The 23918-nt window shown below is 39.5% G+C and overlaps 1 long non-coding RNA gene across 4 annotated transcripts; it reads left to right on the plus strand.

Annotated features, from left to right (window-relative positions):
• Positions 1-1171: 1171 nt before the first annotated feature.
• Positions 1172-23851, plus strand: LOC124263449. 4 transcript variants are annotated; one of them, XR_006894845.1, is made up of 3 exons: positions 1172-1269; positions 1984-2122; positions 23786-23851. It is a non-coding gene; the product is annotated as an uncharacterized LOC124263449 (long non-coding RNA). The 4 variants fall into 4 exon arrangements; XR_006894846.1 differs by having other exon boundaries at positions 1263-1337; XR_006894847.1 differs by lacking the exon at positions 1172-1269 and adding an exon at positions 1374-1439.
• The last annotated feature ends 67 nt before the right edge of the window (positions 23852-23918 follow it).

The following is a 23918-nucleotide window of genomic DNA, read 5'->3' on the forward strand; positions in this document are numbered from 1 at the left end:
TACCACCACTACATGTCAGTGTCTCCACCTACACACCACCAGCACCACTACATGTCAGTTTCTCCACCTACACACCACCACCACCACTACATGTCAGTGTCTCCACCTACACACCACCACTATCACTACATGTCAATGTATCCATCTACACACCACCACCACTACATGTCAGTGTCTCCACCTACACACCACCACCACCACTACATGTCAGTGTCTACACCTACACACCACCACCATCACCACTACATGTCAGTGTCTCCACCTACACACCACCACCACTACATGTCAGTGTCTCCACCTACACACCACCACCACCACTACATGTCTGTGTTTCCACCTACACACCACCACCACCACTACATGTCAGTGTCTCCACCTACACACCACCACTATCACTACATGTCAATGTATCCATCTACACACCACCACCACTACATGTCAGTGTCTCCACCTACACACCACCACCACTACATGTCAGTGTCTACACCTACACACCATTACCACCACTACATGTCAATGTCTCCACCTACACACCACCACCACCACTACATGTCAGTGTCTCCACCTACACACCACCACCACTACATGTCAGTGTCTCCACCTACACACCACCATCACCACCACATGTCAGTGTCTCTGTTTATACCACCACTAGTAAAGGTTAGTGTCTCCACATACACATAATTGCAAACACTGTATTACGTCCCCGACTGTGTCTCCACCTACACACCACCACCACCACTACATGTCTGTGTCTCCACCTACACACCACCACCACTACATGTCAGTGTCTCCACCTAAACACCACCACCACCACTACATGTCAGTGTCTCCACCTACACACCACCACCACCACTACATGTCTGTGTCTCCACCTACACACCACCACTATCACTACATGTCAGTGTCTCCATCTACACACCACCACCACTACATGTTAGTGTCTCCATCTACACACCACCACCACCACTACATGTCAGTGTCTCCACCTACACACCACCACCACTACAGATCAGTGTCTCCACCTACACACCACCACCACCACTACATGTCAGTGTCTCTGTTTATACCACCCCTAGTACATGTTAGTGTCTCCACATACACATAATGGCACACACTGTATTACGTCGCTGATTGTGTTGTATTAGCTTGACTGTCCCGTCATCATGGTCCCTACTCATTGCAATGCCCTCATTGGTCGATAGATCTGCCTGTGAGGAAGGTCATGTCAAATTAACAGCAGACTCACTTGTTTTGCACACGTTGAAGGTAGGTCTACCACATCCTTGACAATCCGCATTATGTTTGTTTTCTTCACGTTAACTGTGTTCTAAACGGTAACAACACTTTATTTAAACACGTACTGAGAACACGTATTGAGATGCCCGAAATGAAAAGGAAATTGTACAGTGTAAAATGTTAATCCTCCTCTTACACGAGTAAGGTTTACGTTGCATTTAATCAAATTTCTTTATACAAATAACAGGTAGGTGTCGATTGCCACATTGACATCAACACGCGATACGTTCTTCAGCTTCATGCTGTACAGCATTGCACTGGCACTTTCATAGTTACAGACCGCCTCCGTGGTGTAGTGGTTAGAGCGTACGCCCGGAGTGCGGAAGGTCGAGGGTTCGATCCCGGACCGCGTCATATCAAAAGACATTAAGATATGGTACTTGTGGGTCCCTGCGGTTCTCGGCATTAATGGGTACAACAAGGACTGGTCGGCTCGGAGTCAGTATAATGTGTCTGAGTGGGGTATATGAGCGAAATATTCTCAAGCACGACGTTATAGTTAAATTGAAAGATTGACATCCCTTTCAAATACCCATCGTTTATATCATTCGAAATATCCATGACATATTGTCTCGTGATCCGACAACTTCAAACTTGCTTGGCTAGTCGACCATACACTGTTATGACAGCTACATATTGTGTAAATGTTGGTGCGTTACAAGGAAGCTTTGATTTCTGGTACAGTCGTCGTTCTGATGTCATTGCCACAGGTCAACCGTTGAAGTTTCGTTGCGAGGATAAAATGCTGTCTAAAGGAAGACGTGTCGGATTTATATTTGGAATTGGTTGTTCAGCGGTCTTTCTGCTGATCTATTCATCGCTGGTGAGTTGACGATCTTTGTGTTGACGTGTATACAATGCTGTGTATTCTGTTGTGTATGATTTGGGGTTATTTTGTCAAGGGCGTACACAATGTTCAAAGTGGAATGACTAGGGGTGGCTATTGTTCCCAAATGAATGTATAGTTTATATGCAAGAAAACTGAAGTAGTTTCAGTCAAAACATAAACTCAATGACGCTGCAAGTCTGCACGCAAACATCTTGTAGTTTGCGCTGCGCATTTATCAACGGAAGTCAGTTACTTAACTATCGATAGTCACACATACTATCGATGCATCAATAGTTTTTCGTTTCTTCCATCGATTAATTGCTATTGGAGACTCAACAATTTCAGTCCAGTTCGATGCATCGTTACAGCACAAGCAATGACAGTGCATGACTCTCAGGCAGGATACATTGACATGCAAGCGGCAATAGAGAGAGCCCATAAATGTTTTCATTCTTGTTATGTAGTGGAGGCTAATAGTACACTGGTATGTATGGAGTATCCATGAATTTCAACAATGTTTTCAATCTTGTAATGTTTTGGATGCTACTAATTTTGGATGCTACTAACTAGTTACTCAAGAACTAAGCCTGAAACCAAGATATGATCATCACAATGGTGGCCTTCTGGTTTCTTGAGAGGCATTGTGAAGTTAGAGGCAAGAAGCAGCTACCTTATATGCACAAGGACATAGTCTAGAAATGTCTACAATACTTGCGCCCAGTGCCCTGCAGTACTTTCCAGATTTTTCTGTCTAAATTTGGTGTCACGTCACTGTCCCTAATTGGCTCACATGTAACCTTCTAATGTTATTGCCGACCCCAAAAAACTTTTTTTTCATTCCAACACCACAGACTCGAACCTAAAACGTACCGCCTCTTCATATAAAATGTTTATCTTTAAGTCACACACTGCCATAAGTATACAGAACGCGAGAAATTGTAAATATGAATTACAGTATATGAGAATCAAGAACATTATTCAGATAATTTTGTCTTTTTTAGGTTTTGGTTTTGTTTGTTTGTTTGTTTTTTACCCGACCTACCCATGTTCAGAATTTGGTGGCTACGTGAAACATATTAAATCAATGATGCCCTAACACTGCAATGCATTACACCTGGAACATTGTTACACATTAAAAAACTCTGACACATAACTATTGAATACTACTCGGGCTAACCCCGTATGAGTTTACATGTGACGTGAACTCCCCTTATAAACCTTATCTTCTTCTTTTTCTGGAGCATTTATCTGAGATTGTAGTCCACTAATTTTACTCGACATCATTAGAACATCAGCAGCCAAAAGAATTAAACATACTGTAACAGCATCAGGACTCGTGTGTTTGTCACTTTTAAACTTATTTTCCATTTCCTCAGCTAACCGGGGCTGTGGCGTAGCCTAGTGGTTAAAACGTCCATCGTGTCACCAGAGAACCAGGTTCAATTCCGCACATGGGTACAATGTGTGAAGCCCATTTCCGATGGTCCCCGCCGTGATATTGTTGGAATATTACTAACTATGGCATAAAAATACATTCAGCAGTTATGACTAGGCTAACGAGAAATCAACGACAACAAGCCATTTGACGTCCAGACGCTGGTCAACGTGCTCAAGTCATTGCTAATGACTTCAATTGCAGCGTACGAACCTTAGAACGTCTTAGACAGCTATACAACGCCACCAACAGCACTGATGACCGTCCACGTTGTAGTCGACCCTATGTAACAACACGTCGCCAGGACCGTCATATCGTCCATCAACACCTCTCGTTAACCTAACCGTAGCTGCTGTGTTCAGAAAACAAGTAAACGATTGCCATTCAAACCGGCAAGTAATGTATGAATGTATGCATGATGCACGTGCATCTCGATTTCAATGTTGTGTTTGTGCAAGCTCTTCCCTTTCCACAAACAAAAATATTTCAAACCTCAGTCTCAAAAAATACTTTATTGGGCAATACAGGCTATACCACCACGATTTATGTTTTCCTCAAACTTGACATCCGGTGTATATTTTTTTAAAAATAAATTCAAATACTCCATTGATACTTATATGTCATTTCCAATATTACGACGTTTCTTTTACCTTTCAGTATATTATGTTCCTGTCACCAAAACTTGCAAATATTTGTTGTCATGAAAAGCTTTTTCTCTTTCCAGCTATATGGCGTAGAAAGAGTTTGGCTAGCATTTTCCAGAAACGTTTTTATATACAATATACATCAGGATTTTATCCCTGAAGTCGTATGTTTCGTTTCGTATTCCCATTCTGTTTATTGCAGCATCAACACAATGTGCTTAGGGATGTTATTTGTTTGAAAATTGGGGCAGAATATAGAAGACCGGGCGTAGCCCCAACCCACAAAGTCACCCGCTGCGGAGTATATATCTATGGTGGCTGATTAGGGCCATCGCTTTCTCGCCTTAAAATAGTTATCGCTTTCTCGTCTCGTGATATGAATGAATGAATGAATGTCTTTATTTCCTCCAAAAATATATTCGAAGATTACATAAACAAACATTAGTCAGTTACATATATCTACATATGATATGTACAAAGCACGGTTATTTACAACAAGGATAGTTCAGAAAGTATGCATCAAGGAATCCTTTAAAGAATAGATATAGTTCGAAAAATGTAGTATGATGGTTTGCCATGCTGGTTCATGAAGGCCAGGGATGTGAAGTTTCGCACCACAAAACAGTACAAGGGCATCTTCACCATCAAGCATTTCAATTAATACATATAATTCTACGTCCAGTAGGTCAAGTAACGTCATATAAAAGTTATTTCTTTGGCTCATTACAGATTCACAGTGCACAATGATGTGGGCATCGTGGTCATAGCAGTACTTATTACAAAGCATACATTCTTTTGAGAATTTGGCTTTAGAACCGACTAGTACAACAAGTTGTATATGGTCTTTATATTCTGGGTACAGATACATTAGAGTGTAAAGTCTATGGAGACTCAGTGTTTGATGGATTACAGCTTTATCTGGACAATTTCCATTGAGCTTCTTCATAAGAGAAGATACAACTTATAACTATTCTGCGCCAAACTGTCTTTGACGGAAAAAATACCAGTTTGGACGTAGCTTAATACATAGTCCAGTAGATTATACTTCCGTGCTGTACACAACAGAGTGTTGCAAATACTGCGTGAGCTAATATTTAAGTGAACAGTGAGTGCTACAAATGCACATAACAGTGTTTTCGTTGATGAATAACAAGCGTTATTACATAATCTTCCAAGGAATAATAATCTACACTTGTCAATGTACCCAACCATTGCCCAGAGACCTAGGTTGGCACATACAGAATCTGTTGGCATACGTCTGTTGAACCCTTGAATACATTTAGCGAAATATCGTTGGGCATTTCTACTAGATCAATGTTTTTGCCATATAGCGTAGGCATGTTTCACAACCATAGAAACTTGTAGGTAAAACCATTCTTTTCCATATATTAACACATGTTACTGGATGTAAGTCAATACTGTTAAGACCCAATGAGCGCAAAGAATTTATGGTTTGCCTGGCCTTTTGACAGTTAGCGAAAACTATATCTTTACAAGACAGATCTGATGAGAGTAGAATACCACCATATTTTACTGATGGACTTACATTAATAGAGGTGTCGCAAAAGGAGAATGAGAGCTCAGGACAAGATTGTTTCCCTTTCCGTAAAACTACAACAGTGCTTTTCGATGCATTGTATGTTAGGCGCCATTTGGAAGCATATTCTGAAACAATATGAAGTGAATTCTGCAGCCCAGACGGAGTTGTACTTAACAGTGTCGTATCATCGGATAACAGGACTGATGGTACATCAATACCATATACACATATACCATTGTTACGAAGTCTTAATTCAGTTAGTAAATCGTTTATGAAGACAAGGAAGAACCATGCAGACAAGACTGTACCTTGCCCTACACCTTGTTTTACTTCAAATGTGTCTGAGCTATTTCCGTTGTACATTACAAAAGAAGAGCTGCAGGTGTAACTGTGATATAGCAGATTTCACATTTTACCCGTTATACCCAAATTGTGGAGTTTTAAGAATAGACCGCCATGCCAGATGCGATCAAAAACTTTCTCATTATCGAGAAAAGCTGAGAAGACTTGGGAGCCACGCCCAACATAATATGTTACGCAATCATGGCCCTAATCAGCCACCATATATATCACCACACAATAGCATGCTCTCTCGTCACATCGCTGCTGTTTCACGCTCCAGTGTTCTCCTATACAAACAGTTACGCAACATAACAACACATTTGACAGTGGTACACGCTGTACCCTGCACTGTCGAGATTTATTTATTATTATTTTTTAAAGAATGTTTGGTAATGTCTGTAATTTTAAGCTTAGGTGTCTTTTTGAACAGTAATGGCCCGGTGTGTTATAAATGAATGTATATGCATTGGCAAGACTTCCTCCCGTATCCCCCCTAAATTTTAACCATAAAGAAAAAAAAACAACTTTGAGTGGCATTTTCAGAAGTTGGATGTTTCAGTATGTTCAGATACAATTAAAGAAACATGTTAAAATTCATCCTGATTCTGGACGAGGGTATACATATATATATATATATATATATATATATATATATATATATATTATATATATATATATATATATATATATATATTAAGGTGATATGATTTGACAAGAATGAAATATAAGGGGGGATACGGGCGGAAGTCTTTCCCATACATTCGTTACATACATCTGAGGCGTGTTCAGAACCGCGAGTGCCCGCAAACGCTAGGGAGCGCTCGATCCTGAACGCACCCGAACCATCCTCACGGTTTCACTACACTAAATGAGAATCGCTTGCTCGCTGAGCCGGACCGTCTGTAAACAAGTGAAGAGAGACAGAGACATGTGACAGCTGTGATTGGATGAAATAGTGTAAGATGTCTATGTTTATTTAAAGCACATGCAACCAGTAATTAAAACTGACCACAATTTTAAGTATTTAGTGCTGTGATTTTTATCACCATCACTTTTGTTTATTGTGTGTGTACATATGTTTTCCTGTAGGTGACATTTGGTGCGGAACTGGGGTTGATGTGTTCCGCTTCCTGTGTTTTGACAATGAGCAGGACAAGTTGGCCAGATATTGTATTTTATTGTAGTTTAAAGGCCAGAGTGTACCCATATGTATATGGAATGGCTGTTGATAGCTTGGATAATTTTTAAAAAAATATAAGGTTACTATAGAAGTCTATGGGAAAACATTTGGTGGTGTGTAACCTTCACAGCAGCCTCGCCAAGTGAACCAAGTTGGCGACTATGTTTAATGTCATTCGTCACCACTCGCCCCTTTCCGTAACCTCCAACAAGAAAACAAGAAGCTATTCGGCTTGTCCCGGAATAACACGAGTTGGTCACGAATGGTTTAAAGGGCCAATGATCCAGAGCGATTATTGTTTCCAGTCTAATTACGAAACCTAGCTGAAAACTGGTCAGCCCCTGCTCCTTCGACCGTGACGGACACCGGGACTGGGCTACTGTCCATCTTGGCAGAATTTCTTTAACCTAATCAGTGGGACATTAGGAAGGATGGATGCCAATCAGATGCCGTTATTTGAAACTATCCCCGGTAGTTCTTGTCTGATTGTTATAAAGTATCCCAGCAGTGTAGGCTTTATCAGATTTTTAAATGTTTAGATGGTATAGTGACTGATCCAATTTGATCCTATATCTGTGTTTTTTACCTCAATATTTAATCATGTAAAAATATGATGTCTATTATGTATGCTATGATATCAAAAACACACATTTGATATACTTGAATCCATAAACTAAACAACCCCACTTTGCCATTGCAATATAAATCTGAAATTTTACTTAGGTGCATAGGTATATACAGTTTTTAACTAAGTACACAGCAAATGCTTATATATATTTCTTATGTAACAATGAAGTTCCGTTCGTATCCTCAAAACAGTGTCGGCCCATAAGGTTGTTTTTCAGGCAATCAAACTTGCAAGCAATGCAGCGCTTACTACTCTCTTGCTGTAACCCGTGTTAGGTGGTATAAACCTACACATGTTATTTGTCATCATACACTTGATGGCTAGTTAATGAATTTATATCTGGTATAATTAGTGATTACCCGACAAAGGTTCCCATTTGGCATTTCTTGTGTCTGGAGTAAATATTCATCATTATAAATTGAGGTCTGATGTGGCAAATGTATTACATCTTATGTAATATGCGCATGGAAGTGCAGTAAGAGGAATTATCAGCTGAGTTACAAAACAAACATCGATCAAAAGATTAACCGATAACACGCTACTTGATTAATTGCTTTTATCCTGCACAGCGGATGTGTCAAAAGGTAGTGTTTATGTATGTAGATTCACTAATCTATACTGAATACACCCTGTCGTAAAGTCTCATTATAAGAACAACGTCCTTCCTTCAAATGAATAACCGCCAATACATTGATTGATTGCTCATTATTGGCTAACTAAAATACCTGTTTAAAGAATGGCGGACATCATGCAATTAGTTGCCAGGTGTTCTATCTTGGTTGACCAAAGGGACTATACACCAATGTGAAATACCTGAAACGATAGATCACTTTTTCGGATATTGGACTGTTAAAAGACACATGACATGGAACAGGATACTTTGTCAGCTGCAGATGAATGGCATCTCATTCCTTTATGTGTATATTGATGGATACATTCCCCGAACAAGCTTAAGGTAATAGCCTGATATTGTTGCTATAATTTTAGTCTGTTTTAATTTTAATATTTGCAGTTTGTTTTTATATATACTCATGCCAATAATGGTTGTCACCCCCTTCAATTTTTTAATTGGAGAAGGGTGTGGGGTGGGGTGGGTGAGGTGTGTGGGGTGGGTGAGGTGTGTGTGGGGTTTGGGAGGGGGGTGACAACCATTATTGGCATGAGTATATTCGTTAAGGCATTCAACAGAATCATGTTTTAGCCGTGAAGTGTAATGAGACAGACAACATACACTAGGTCAACTCAGGCGTGTGTGTGAAATATGATACACGTTGGCAATCTATAAAATGTCTCGATATTACAGTCATGTTATTAATTCACTAAGAATTAGCAGATCGTGTGCATTTTATTAAGTTTCAAAATGCAAACAAATATGATAATAAACTAATTAGGATTATAAGACAAAATATAAAGACTTACATTGACTTCGTTATTTCAGTCCTAACATTTTTTACCACTGGCAGATGCTGAAGCTTAAAATGTTTTCATTTGTTATCAAAATAATGCCATTTAATACAACATTCAGATTGACTAGTAGTGAACCCAAGCTCACTACTCTCCCCAAGACTCCCCATGTACTTGGTTAGTCTTACTTTCAAAACAATGCTATTATATCAGGCTTCTCACAAAATTCAAGGTCATACTATTCTACATCCATTTACGTTAACATTTTTATAAAGTCAACATTACTATGAAATTTTACATCAAAATCAGCAGTTTTATGAAAGTGAATATTTTTTTATAAGAAACCAAATTATTCAAGTCTACATAATTTTACAACATAAGATTATCGAGTAAAAAAGTTTTCATCTTTGTTGATCAGTCTATACTTATACTATCAGTTGCGCATGAGGGTGGCGCAGCAGAGGTAACGAACCAGTCATGAATTCTGGGATATCATCCGGGTACTCACTGGAGAAAAAACAATAACAAAAGCAACAACCAGTACACGGAAATTGCTCTGGATCAGTGGCCCTTTAATGTAACCAAGCGCTCGCGTCCGTTCAGGGCCGATGCGAGCGCTCACGGGAGGCAATAGCGCGGGCGCTCGCGGTTCTGAACACGCCCCTGGTCACAATATATATCTTGCTGTTGCCCGCCACGTAAAACCAGAGGAAAACAACTCTCTTGGAGAAAATACACTGGAACCGTGTTCCCTCAACGAATGCAAACAGCAACTACCGGAGAGTTTACAGTATACATGATCTAGTACACATATCCTGCACACTTTAAATACAAGTACCTAACATAATATACTAAACAAGTAAATTTTAAACATAATAAACTAAACAAGTATATTTTAAAACTGCAGCACTTAATCAGATCACTAGGAACCCACAATAAGTACGTTTGTACTGACAATAACATGCGTGGACATACAATATTCAAACACAACCTCTATTTACTATAACAGCTTTCCAATCCAAACAATATATGGTCGATTCCAACGAAAAGTGTACCCGGCATGTTTGGGCCCATAACAATTTAGCATTACTATCTCCACTTATTTCGGGGTGCCCATCACATCGGGGCACAAGTGAGACGATTCGGGCGATATATAACATGACTAATTAAAAAGTAAGCTTATGGGAGACAAAAACATGTCATTTTTGTTCATTTTGAATTTGATTTTACAAATGTTTGGTTGAAAACATGTTGTGTGTTAAATACTAGTCAAACTGGGTGAACAGCAGTTTATTAATCTGATTGCCACACATTTCGTGAATAAATCCCCTAAAATGATTTTGTCTAGGGTTTAATTCGTAATTTTGGTAATTTGTTTTCAAGTGGTATTTTTTGCGTTACCTACGAATACAGTTTTCAATGACTTTTATGTGAATGCAACACAAGGTTATGTTTTGTATTAATTTCTACAGCATTAATATGTAAAGTACTCAAATGCAATGGCGTTACATAATATTTCTTACAAGTAATAATCTAAATAAATGTTAGAAAATCAAATACCATTAAATATGTTTAGTGAATGATATCCTAAGTTCTAGTGCAAAGGGTCGCAAGGTATACGTGTGTCACATCTGAACATTTTCTGTGCTGTTTTTACGAAGATATCACACAAAATAACCTTTATTCGTAGGTAAATTTTAACTCCCAAATGTTACCTACAAGTACCAACAACTGATCACGTTCAAAAAGATTGGTGGAATGACAACAAATGACATTTGTTATATAAATAAACCCATGTCACAATAACGTAGGATGCATATGACACCTGTTACAACTAACCGACTATAATTTTAGTGAGGTTTTAAGTCTTATTATTGTAACAAAAAGCCTCAGACTGCAAGTGGAATTGACATCAGGCCTAGCAAAGAAAACTTTCCCACTGTGCAGAAAAACGCAGAAAAGCCCACATTAATCATGGAAATAGCAACATAAACACATTACCTCCCTACTGAAACAGTAAAAACGGCAACGAAAAACTATGAAACTGCAACATTTTTATATCAGCGAACTTTGACTTCTATTGCGCATGTGCATTACGATCCGGGCTTCTTTCTAATTTCCGAGCAACCGTGAATCGCCTCGCGTAGAAAAAGTATTAAATATGTCGACATAGTTGCTGTCAATCGTTTCATACGAATGGAAAGTAAACTAAACAAGTGTGCACACAAGTATCATGATGATAAATGCCAAATAACACATCAGAAATACTTAAAAAGGAATGTTACTTTTGTCCAGGCTGGAAAATGTCAACATGCGGTCGAGACTTCCTCTTCCATGTGCGCATGCGCAAAATCGAAGTTGCGGGCTCCTTGTTTTATGATGCAGTGTTAGCGATTTAAAGTTGCTGTTTTAACTGTTTCAGTAGCGAGGTATATGTTGCTATTTCCACGATTAATGTGGGCTTTTCTGCGTTTTTCTGCACAGTGGAAAAGTTTTCATTGGTAGGCCTGCATGGGGGCTCAAATTGGTAAGACATGGTGTCCTGCTGGCTCACGGTATTTGTACGTAACATGTATTCGTTGTTAACAAAATGAAATAGAGAACACAATACGCTACTATAAGATAATTTATACTGAAGACAATTATTGCAGATCATAAGTGAGGTGAGGTGAAATTGGGTTTAACGTCGTGCTTGAGAATATTTCGCTCATATGACGACGTACATGCGTGTGTATGTGTATGCGCGGCTGCTTGTACTAGCCCAGACTTAAGCTGGTTTTATAGTGCTAGCCCACTGAGATACCATGCCGCAGTGAAGCATGAATACCCCATTCAGACACATAATACTGACTCCGAGCCGACCAGTCCTTGTTGTACCCATTAATGCCGAGAGCCAGGCAGGGACCAACTAGTACCATATTTTAAAGTCTTTTGGTCTGACGCGGTCGGGGATCGAACCCGCGACCTTCCGCTCTCCGGGCGTACGCTCTAACCACTACACCACGGAGGCGGTCTGCAGATCATAAGTAAAATGATTAGGTATTAATAGATTGTAATGGTTCTTTGGGATTTCAAATGGCTACATAACTGAGCGTTCAATAAAAATGTTCTATTCAGGGATGCACTGCAGTTCGTGGTTTAAAATGATTAGGTATTAATAGATTGTAATGGTTCTTTGGGATTTCAAATGGCTACATAACTGAGCGTTCAATAAAAATGTTCTGTTCAGGGATGCACTGCAGTTCGTGGTTTAGACTTTATTATAGTCACTGTGATATAATGAATTCTTTTTTTATTGAAATGTCAGAAAACAAGTTGTTCTTGGTGATGAAAATAAATGTTTGCATGATATCACGCGGTCAACGGTTGATTCGTTGGTAACATGTGTATTCGTTGGTAACATTCCGTATTTGTAGTTAACATCAATCAGTGTGTTTGAAGTTGTAAGTCTTGTTCAGGGCTGTCACCGATGCACTTGCGAACATAGGAGAATTGAGACTGTAGTAGAAATTAGTTGCATAGGTTTAGTAATTAGATTTGTCAAAGGTATGTCGTATTCGTAGGTAGCTCGTTTTTGTAGTTGAAACTTTCTGTAAATGTCTATCTAATAGCAATTGTCATTGCAAAATATGGGTAATTAAAGCAGAGTCATAGTTCAGTAAGACGTATAATGTTTATCTGTACATAATGGTATATGGTATACGGTAATAGTTCAAGCGTTTTAAACATTTGTGATGTGCTTTCTTTGAATACAAATGTCAGTTGAAACATTTGGTAAATAAAATTTCAGATGTAATGATTTTAGTTCATTTTCTATACTTCTCATCAAAGGTTTAGACTCACTAGTGTAAATATAGCCACTTACTTCAGGCGACTGTTTTACACTAAATTTTGCAAAATATTCCATACTGTTTAAAGGTACTGTTTACACATGAACTGATGTATTGTAAAACAAATTTGTAACGTTGAAAACATTATTGTCATGAGTTCAATAAATGATAAAACACATCGAAGATTGGCGAATTCTCAACAAAACTTTACACCAAAATTCACATGTACGATATTTGCACATGCTTTTCAGCAATTTGATGCATGATCCTCGTGCAATTCATCTGCATAAGGTTTGCAGTTGGTTTTCCAACTATATATGTATACATACTCATATATAGTGAGTGTTTCTAGTGAGTCTAAACTTTTGATGAGAAGTATATTTCCATCAGTTAAAATGACATTGCTACCTTCCGAAATACACTGAGACAAAACAAAGAGAAAGCCTTAAACCGGTTGTAAACAATCTTTATTCACATGTCCTATGCACTTAGATAAATAATTTCCAAACTGTTCGATGTTTTAATGAACCAGCTATGATTTAGTTTGACATATATAAACATTATAAAATACAGGGAATTATGTGATATTTGTTACCTACAAGTACATTGTATTTATCTTCCACCGAAAATTTAGTTTTTGATGCATTTTCAAATTTGTTGTACTTACCGAAAGTTCCACCCGTTGTCTCCCAGATGAATAAGATAGATGTGTAATAATAATTTGTTTGTGAAAAGAACACTAAGTAGTGCTATCTCACTTACATCAAACAAAGGTACCAAAATGATTCTATTTTCGTAAAGCTTGAGGTTATAAAACATGAAAGAAACCATGATATGGCTTCAGAGTTTCTATAGTCATGAACATATTGTGCATGCAGAACAACAGTGAATTTGGATGTTAGGCAACATACAATCCATCTAATCACAGGATATACAAGGTATGATGTTGGTATTTGTAGGTAATTCAGAAAATGAGCCTTCAACAACTGATTTTCATAAGACTGACTGACTGACTGAGTTTGGTTTTATGCCGCTTTTAGCAATATTCCAGCAACATCACGGCGGGGTACACCAGAAATGGGCTTCACACATTGTACCCATGTGGGGATTCGAAACCGGGTCTTCGGCGTGACGAGCCAACGCTTTAACCATTAGGCTACCCCACCGCCCCGATTTTCATAAGAGGCAAATTTGTTGACTTTACATTGGTAAAAGAATTACATGGTGCAAACGACTCTATTTAGGACCCCTTGCACCTAGCTGTGTACACCTTTCGTTAGAATCGACCATACACCGACTGCGCGTATGGCAGCTTACATTAGTGTTATAACGACTCTTCAGCCCATAGCAATATACATCATATGACTGCACATATAGCAGCTTACATTAGTGTTATAACGACTCTTCAGCCCAGAGCAATATACATCATATGACTGCACATATAGCAGCTTACATTAGTGTTATAATGGCTCTTCAGCCCATAGCAATATACATCATATGACTGCACATATAGCAGCTTACATTAGTGTTATAACGGCTCTTCAGTCCAGAGCAATATACATCATATGACTGCACATAAAGCAGCTTACATTAGTGTTATAACGACCCTTCAGCCCAGAGCAAAATACATCATATGACTGCACATACAGCAGTTTACATTAGTGTTATAACAGCCCTTCAGCCCAGAGCAATATACATCATATGACTGCACATATAGCAGCTTACATTAGTGTTATAACGGCACTTCAGCCCACAGCAATATACATCATATGACTGCACATATAGCAGCTTACATTAGTGTTATAACGGCCCTTCAGCCCATAGCAATATACATCATATGACTGCACATACAGCAGCTTACATTAGTGTTATAACGGCCCTTCAGCCCAGAGCAATATACATCATCGTATGACTGCACATACAGCAGCTTACATTAGTGTTATAACGGCCCTTCAGCCCAGAGCAATATACATCATCGTAGGACTGCACATACAGCAGCTTACATTAGTGTTATAACGTCCCTTCAGCCCAGAGCAATATACATCATATGACTGCACATATAGCAGCTTACATTAGTGTTATAACGACCCTTCAGCCCAGAGCAATATACATCATATGACTGCACATACAGCAGCTTACATTAGTGTTATAATGGCCCTTCAGCCCAGAGCAATATACATCATCGCATGACTGCACATACAGCAGCTTACATTAGTGTTATAACGGCCCTTCAGCCCAGAGCAATATACATCATATGACTGCACATACAGCAGCTTACATTAGTGTTATAACGGCTCTTCAGCCCAGAGCAATATACATCATATGACTGCACATACAGCAGCTTACATTAGTGTTATAACGGCCCTTCAGCCCAGAGCAATATACATCATCGTATGACTGCACATATAGCAGCTTACATTAGTGTTATAACGGCCCTTCAGCCCAGAGCAATATACATCATATGACTGCACATTTAACAGCTGACATTAGTGTTATAACGGCCCTTCAGCCCAGAGCAATATACATCATATGACTGCACATACAGCAGCTTACATTAGTGTTATAACGGCCCTTCAGCCCAGAGCAATATACATCATATGACTGCACATATAGCAGCTTACATTAGTGTTATAACGGCCCTTCAGCCCAGAGCAATATACATCATATGACTGCACATTTAGCAGCTGACATTAGTGTTATAACGGCCCTTCAGACCAGAGCAATATACATCATATGACTGCACATTTAGCAGCTGACATTAGTGTTATAACGGCTCTTCAGCCCAGAGCAATATACATCATATGACTGCACATACAGCAGCTTACATTAGTGTTATAACGGCTCTTCAGCCCAGAGCAATATACATCATATGACTGCACATTTAGCAGCTGACATTAGTGTTATAACGGCTCTTCAGCCCAGAGCAATATACATCATATGACTGCACATACAGCAGCTGACATTAGTGTTATAACGGCCCTTCAGCCCAGAGCAATATACATCATATGACTGCACATTTAGCAGCTGACATTAGTGTTATAACGGCTCTTCAGCCCAGAGCAATATACATCATATGACTGCACATACAGCAGTTTACATTAGTGTTATAACGGCCCTTCAGCCCAGAGCAATATACATCATATGACTGCACATACAGCAGCTTACATTAGTGTTATAACGGCCCTTCAGCCCATAGCAATATACGTCATATGACTGCACATACAGCAGTTTACATTAGTGTTATAACGGCCCTTCAGCCCAGAGCAATATACATCATATGACTGCACATACAGCAGCTTACATTAGTGTTATAACGGCCCTTCTGCCCATAGAAATATACATCATATGACTGCACATATAGCAGCTTATATTAGTGTTATAACGGCTCTTCAGCCCAGAGCAATATACATCATCGTATGACTGCACATACAGCAGTTTACATTAGTGTTATAACGGCTCTTCAGCCCATAGCAATATACATCATCGTATGACTGCACATACAGCAGCTTACATTAGTGTTATAACGGCCCTTCTGCCCAGAGCAATATACATCGTATGACTGCACATACAGCAGCTTACATTAGTGTTATAACGACTCTTCAGCCCAGAGCAATATACATCGTATGACTGCACATACAGCAGCTTAAATTAGTGTCATAACAGCTCTTCAGCCCAGAGCAATATACATCGTATGACTGCACATACAGCAGCTTACATTAGTGTTATAACAGCTCTTCAGCCCAGAGCAATATACATCGTATGACTGCACATACAGCAGCTTACATTAGTGTTATAACGGCCCTTCTGCCCAGAGCAATATACATCATATGACTGCACATACAGCAGCTTACATTAGTATTATAACGGTCCTTCAGCCCATAGCAATATACATCATATGACTGCACATACAGCAGCTTACATTACTATCGCACTGGCTCTGTAAGCTAGCAACAGCAACACACCTGGATTACAACAGATCTTAGTCCCACTGCCACAAATCTGAAACATACAACACAATGTTCACATATTGAAAACTACATCATTTGCATATGAATATGACGTGATGGCCGTGTTTGCACTAGAGCGAGAATGAACAATTCAAATCTTAATCCCCTTAAATACCCCTGTTTAGCGCCATCTACTGGCGCAGAAATGACATTTCTCCTATACCAACCGTTACCCAACTTAACAACACATTCAACAGTGGGACACGCTGTGCACGGCCGAGAGATACAAAGAAAATCAAAGTCAAACTGAAAGAGAAACTTTCATTCTGTGATAAATAGTATCTTTAATATATCCATCCTCAGCATTTCCACTTTTCCATCTTCCATGTCTCTTAAACATGCGGTCTGGTATGCCGTTGTTTGCTGCAGCTGTAGCGCCACCACTACGTAGACTGTGCAGACCATAACTGTTAATATTAGTAACAAATGGAGACAATGCATCCAAGAACAGTTCCCTTAATCTTGTGTAAGACAGACATATCCGGATTTACATTTGCTGAGAATTATGAAAACAAACTGATCAGAATCTGCTGGAATACATGCAAGTTTTAGGTATCTCTCCAAACAATCAACCGGACACAATTTCGATTGAGTTCTGTTTATAATAAGCCAAGCTCTGTTTCTATATACATCTGTTTTAGACTTTTCAATAAAAACAGACATATGAGATTTATAAAATATTAAATCAGAAATGTTCAGAAGATCTTAAAAATCCAGCATAAGCCAACAAACACATAGCTAGCATTCTCAAATCAGACAAGGATGCATTTACAATTCTTGAATCATACAACTTCTCAAGAATAGCAACAGTAACTGGCTCCTTCTTAACCACGGACTTTGCTAGTTTCCGTTTAACTGCTTCCAACACATTTTTACAAGACTATTTTCAGTCGGACTCTCAACCCCTACACTGCAATGTGCATGCCTTATGCTATAGAAGGCTGAAATGACAGGTGACACTGTATCACTCTGTTGGACAACAGGTAAAAGATAAATGACAGAATGCAGAGGCCAAATTGGTAACACATCAGGCTTATTATTCATTTTTGCCCACCTTTGCCATGCAGCAAAACCGTACGTATACTTCCTTACAATACATCTGGCAGACTGCTAGCCAACTGGCGTACAGGAACAGGAAGTTGATCAAGTTCATTCTTAGATGTACACAGGAACACATCTGTAACTTTAAAAAGCTCAATCAGCGGAAATCATCAAGAAGAGCAGGCATGTGAAGGGGCAGATCAGTTTCTCCAAACATTCCTCCTGGAATCCTACTCGCTGTATAAGACTCTCTGGCAGTAGGCAAATATATACAACCTTTAACTTGTGGAATAAACATTGAATTTGAACTTAATAAAGGCCAAAAACAAGCAGAATGGCACTCGGGAACGACAAGACTTCCCATCGCCCTACATTGTGCCAAATGCTTGATCGCCAGGGGAATCAGAGCATGATAAATGTTACTGTTCCAGTTCATTTAGAAGCACGACATTCCCTTCGTTCTTCAGACACCACAAGTGTTTCAACCGATATCGTCATTATGTTTACAAACGGCTTGGTTTTAAATAACTATCAGTTTAGATGTTCAGTTTCAACGGGTTGATTGTACACTGTTCATTCGGATTGGTACTAGGGTTTCTTAGCGCAATAAATGCTAGAGATGGGGAATAAGTTTTAAACTTTTAGCACGTTCTAGTGCTTGAAAGATTGTTTTTTATGTAGATTTACATATTTCAGAAATATCTAAAACGCCATAGCATGTTACTGACACAATTGTTTGTCATAAAAGTGACTTTTAAAGTTATTAGTCTTCGTAGTGCCCTTGTTAGAAATATCTAATTGCTGAGTGCGGCGACAAACAAAACAAAATAACATTTTAAAAAGGTATAAATAGATAAAAAGTTTATTGTTTTCTAAGGACACTAGGGGCAGTTTGTGTTGTCCTGCCTTGAAATCAAACTCAATTTTGATTATTTGTCCTAACAATGATCTTAATATTTTCCACATCATGATTTTCTTTATTTATTGAATATTGATCAGGTTGAATATTGAATATTGATTTTGCATATTGTTTACTTTTTGACATCAATAAAACGCAAAAAGAAACAAACAAAACAGAACAAAATATGATTTAGAAAAGTATGAATAGATAAATAGTTTAATTTGGTTCTAGGGGCAATTTTTGTTGTCCTGCCTTGACTGACTGACTGACTGAGTTTGGGTTTACACCGCTTTTAGCAATATTCCAGCAACGTCACGGCGGGGGACACCAGAAATGGGCTTGACACATTGTACCCATGTGGGGATTCGAACCCGGGTCTTCGTCGTGACGAGCCAACGCTTTAACCATTATCCTGCCTTGAAATCAAACTCAATTTCGATTATTTGTCATAGACACGACCTTTATATTTTCCACACCATGATTGGCTGACATTTCCAATCATTACATGTGTCACTGAGAATGCCACTTATAATATTATACTGTATTCTGATCCAGCTGACCACACAACATGTCGCAGGTTTATAATACAACCACTGAGCTGGTGTTCAATCGTGTATTCTGCCATTTGGGATGCAAACAGTGTGTGCCATTTACCTGTAATTAGGGAAATTACATACAGAGGGCTGCCACTGCCAGCATGGTGTGTCATAAATTATGAATTAATATGATAAAGTGAAACTATTGTGACATTTACTAAATAGAAATAATTATGAAAGTTACTAAACCATTGTTAAATATAATTACCTGAATACAGGATTACACCTGACATAAATGAGAAAGACCTGTGAAGGTCCGGGTTAGAATATTGGCCTTCAGTAACCCATGCTTGTCGTAAAAGGCGACTAACGTGATCGGGTGGTCAGGCTCGCTGACTTGGTTGACACATGTCATCGGTTCCCAATTGCGCAGATCGATGCTCATGTTGATCACTGGATTGTCTGGTCGAGACTCGATTATTTACAGACCGCCGCCATATAGCTGGAATATTGCTGAGTGCGGCTTAAAACTATACTCACACTATAAATGAGAAATCGTTTTAATATTAACAATTCATTCCAACAAACTTGCAAACCTGTAAATAAGGAAACTACACGTTGAGGGCTGCCACTGCCATCATGGTGAATGCCAGGTACCTGGTACATTTATATCACCTGAGTGCACAGTCTGCAGGAGCAGCATGTGCCAGAGCCCAGGATGTACCTGCTGGCAGCCAGCTCATCTGTATGGCAAGCTGTTAGGGACAAAATTGTGAATTTGTGACGTGTGTTTGGGTTGCTGTGCTATATGAACAGTTCACCCTGTGACACAACATATATCTCGTTCAATATTTTGCGGCTGCATGTGATAGCGCTAAACATGTTTCTGTTCAGTTCATTTTGAAGTATCAATTCTTCTGCAGATACTATAAGTGTTTCAACCGACATCGTCATTATATTTTAATTAACCAACAGTTTAGATGTTACATATGAGCAAATACACACACGCGCGCGCACACACACACGCACGCACGCACACACAAACCACAGATTGGGATTTAGTATTAAACTTTAAGCAGTTCTGTTCCTCGAAAGATAGTTTTGCATGCAGATTGAAATAGGTCAGAAATATATGTAAAACCTAAGCGTGATCTTTGTTTTCTACGAGTGTCGTCTTTAGAGTTATTAGTCTTCACAGTCCCCTTGTTAAAAATATGTATTTGTAACATTCGCTAAAAAACTGCCTCCGTGGTGTAGTGGTTAGAGCGTCCGCCCGGAGAACGGAAGGTCGAGGGTTCGATCCCCCGACCGCGTCATACCAAAAGACGTTAAATTATTGTACTTGTTGGTCCCTGCCTGGCGCTCGGCATTAATGGGTACACCAAGGACTGGTCTGCTCGGAGTTTAACGTCGTGCTTGAGAATATTTCGCTCATATGACGACGTGCATGCGTGTGTATGTGTATGTTCGGCTGCTTGTACTAGCCCAGACTTAAGCTGGTTTTATAGTGGTAGCCCACTGAGATACCATGCCGCAGTGAAGCATGAATACCCCACTCAGACACATTATACTGACTCCGAGCCGACCAGTACCAATTAATGCCGAGAGCCAGGCAGGGACCAACAAGTACCATATTTTAACGTCTTTTGGTCTGACGCGGTCGGGGATCGAACCCGCGACCTTCCGCACTCCGGGCGTACGCTCTAACCACTATACCACGGAGGCGATCTGTAACTATGAAAGTGCCAGTGCAATGCTGTACAGCATGAAGCTGAAGAACGTATCGCGTGTTGATGTCAATGTGGCAATCGACACCTACCTGTTATTTGTATGAAGAAATTTGATTAAATGCAACGTAAACCTTACTCGTTTAATCGAAATCTTCATACATTGCGCCCATGTGGGGAATCGAACCCAGGCCTTCGGCGTGACGAGCGGACGCTTAACCACTAGGCTACCCCACCGCCCCGGAAGAAAAGTATCAGACGAAGGAGAGAATGTGATCTATCTAACACAATGTAGTGCTCATTAGCAAATTTCAGTTATGTTAGCATCACGAGAGAACTGCAGTTACCCTATGCCGAGAAATCGTTTAACATTTCACACCAGTTATCTTCCTTTGCGAATATTTTTTTAAAAATTTTAAATATGTTGTAAACCTCATCTTTTACAAGCTAACACTCATCAAATTGTGTAAACAAGTAAGGATCTGTTGCCTAACGACGCACAGCATTAATCCTGCTGTTGACCCAAGAAGATCCGGGTGAGAATTGATCTTCAGCAACCCATGCTTGTCCTGAAAAGCGACTAACAGGGTCGGGTGGTCAGGCTCGAGAGGTCTTGGTTGATACATGTCATCGTATCCCAATTTGTGTATACAGATGCTCATGCTGTATAACACTGTATTGTCTGGTCCAAACTTTTGAGAATACTGGACTCATGTAGCTGTGTCAAAAACAACACAAATATACTATGTATTTCCGAAACGTCATCTGTGATTGTAAACAGCTTCAGAGCCAAAATGCAGTTTCCCTTGTGTTAGAAGCGTTTGAAGAAGTATCAAGAACGTCATAAAGAAAACATGCAAAGCAAAATGCACGTGGAATTGAGTAGAAAAGCATGCGGTATTGATCACTATAAAAGGCAAACATTGTGTTTAATTTTGTCATTCGCTTTTGCCTGGAAAAGAGGAAATCATCCGCCAATCGAAACATCGCCATAGGTCCCCTTGAAGCGTGGAAGTCGCAGTCTACATCCTGGCTGCTCACTTGAGTCATCGTCTTGCACAGCAAGACTGCACAAGGCATCTCTGGTTTGAGAAGAATTTCCGAACAAACTGTCAGGAATCGATTGCGTGAAGTGGGGATTCGACCAACAAGGCCATTTGTCGCCCCTGTTTTTGAGAGACTTCCATCAGTGCAATCGCTTACGGTGGTGTCGTAGAGTCCGGAACTGGAACCTTAGAAACTGGAGGCGAGTCTGGTTCAGTGATGAATTACGATTTCTTCTTCAAGATGGAAGACAGCGTGTTTACCGTCGGACAAATGAAGGTTTTGCCCCTATTACATTCGACAGGAAGGAGTGTCTTGACGTGGAGTGAGATATCCAGCACACAAAGACCTGATTTAGTGGTGGTTCAAGGGAATTTGACAGCAAATCTGTACATCAACGAAGTCCTTGCACGTCACATGCTTCCGATTATGGACCGACAGGGGGAGTTGTTCCAGCATGCCAACGCTACTTCACATAATGCATGCGTCACTGTCAAATACATCGCCAATTCCAACGCCAATGTCTTGCCATGGCCTTCGCGATCACCAGATCTAAACTCGATAGAACACCCATGGGATGAACTCGATCCTCATGTATGCCAATGAGAAAACACGCATCTGACACTACCAAAACTGGCCATTGCATTGCAGGAAGAGTGGGGAAGAATTCCGCAAGAGCGACTTCGTTGACTTATCCAGTCTGTGCCAAGACTGTGACACAATGGTGGGCTCACAGATGACTGACTTTGACGCCATCTTGTGGACTCAAATAAACAGGAACACAACAATAAAGGCTGATGTTGGGTTGGCGAACTCCTTGTCTATAGACGTGTGAATTTTCACCTTTTTACAATAATGATTGAAATCACATGAAATATTTTTTTAAGAGTGTATATAGCTGGAATATTGCTGAGTGCTGCGTTAAACAACAAACAAACAAACAAAGCAAATCCTGCCATTCGACGGCGTCCTGTAAACAAACAAGACAAATAAACGACAAGAGCATCAAGTGAGGCAATACAAAAAAGAAGGATAAATAGATGAAAATATTCTAAGGGCAGTATGTGTTGTCCTGCCTTGAAATCAAATTCAAGTTTGGTTATTTGTCTCAAAAATTATCCATATGTTTTCCATGTCATGATTTGTTTTATTTATTGAGTATTGCTCAGGTGCATTCTTGCATATCTTTCCAAAATGAATTTCAATATTAAGTGTTTAAGTATAACTCGTCACAAAACATCAAACTGTACTCCTGTATAGACCCACAGATGAAAAGTAGCCATTCCTTTCACAACAGAAAAGATGGCCCACCGGCAGGAGAGCATCCCTATATATATCAAATTGCATCTTTCAAAAAAAAATCAAAACATTTAAATTCCGAATTAATTCTTTTTTCAGCATCAGGTCGCAGTTAGGACGGATACAACCACTGAACATCCCCCGGTGACTATCCTGGACAAAACGGTAATTTAAAAGAATCTCCATTTATTAATCATAAGCTTTATGTGCAATTTTTGCCATTAGAAAAATC

The sequence above is a fragment of the Haliotis rubra genome, unplaced genomic scaffold (genome assembly GCF_003918875.1).
Source record: "Haliotis rubra isolate DU_JTF1 unplaced genomic scaffold, ASM391887v1 Scf883, whole genome shotgun sequence".
NCBI classification, from domain to species: domain Eukaryota; kingdom Metazoa; phylum Mollusca; class Gastropoda; order Lepetellida; family Haliotidae; genus Haliotis; species Haliotis rubra.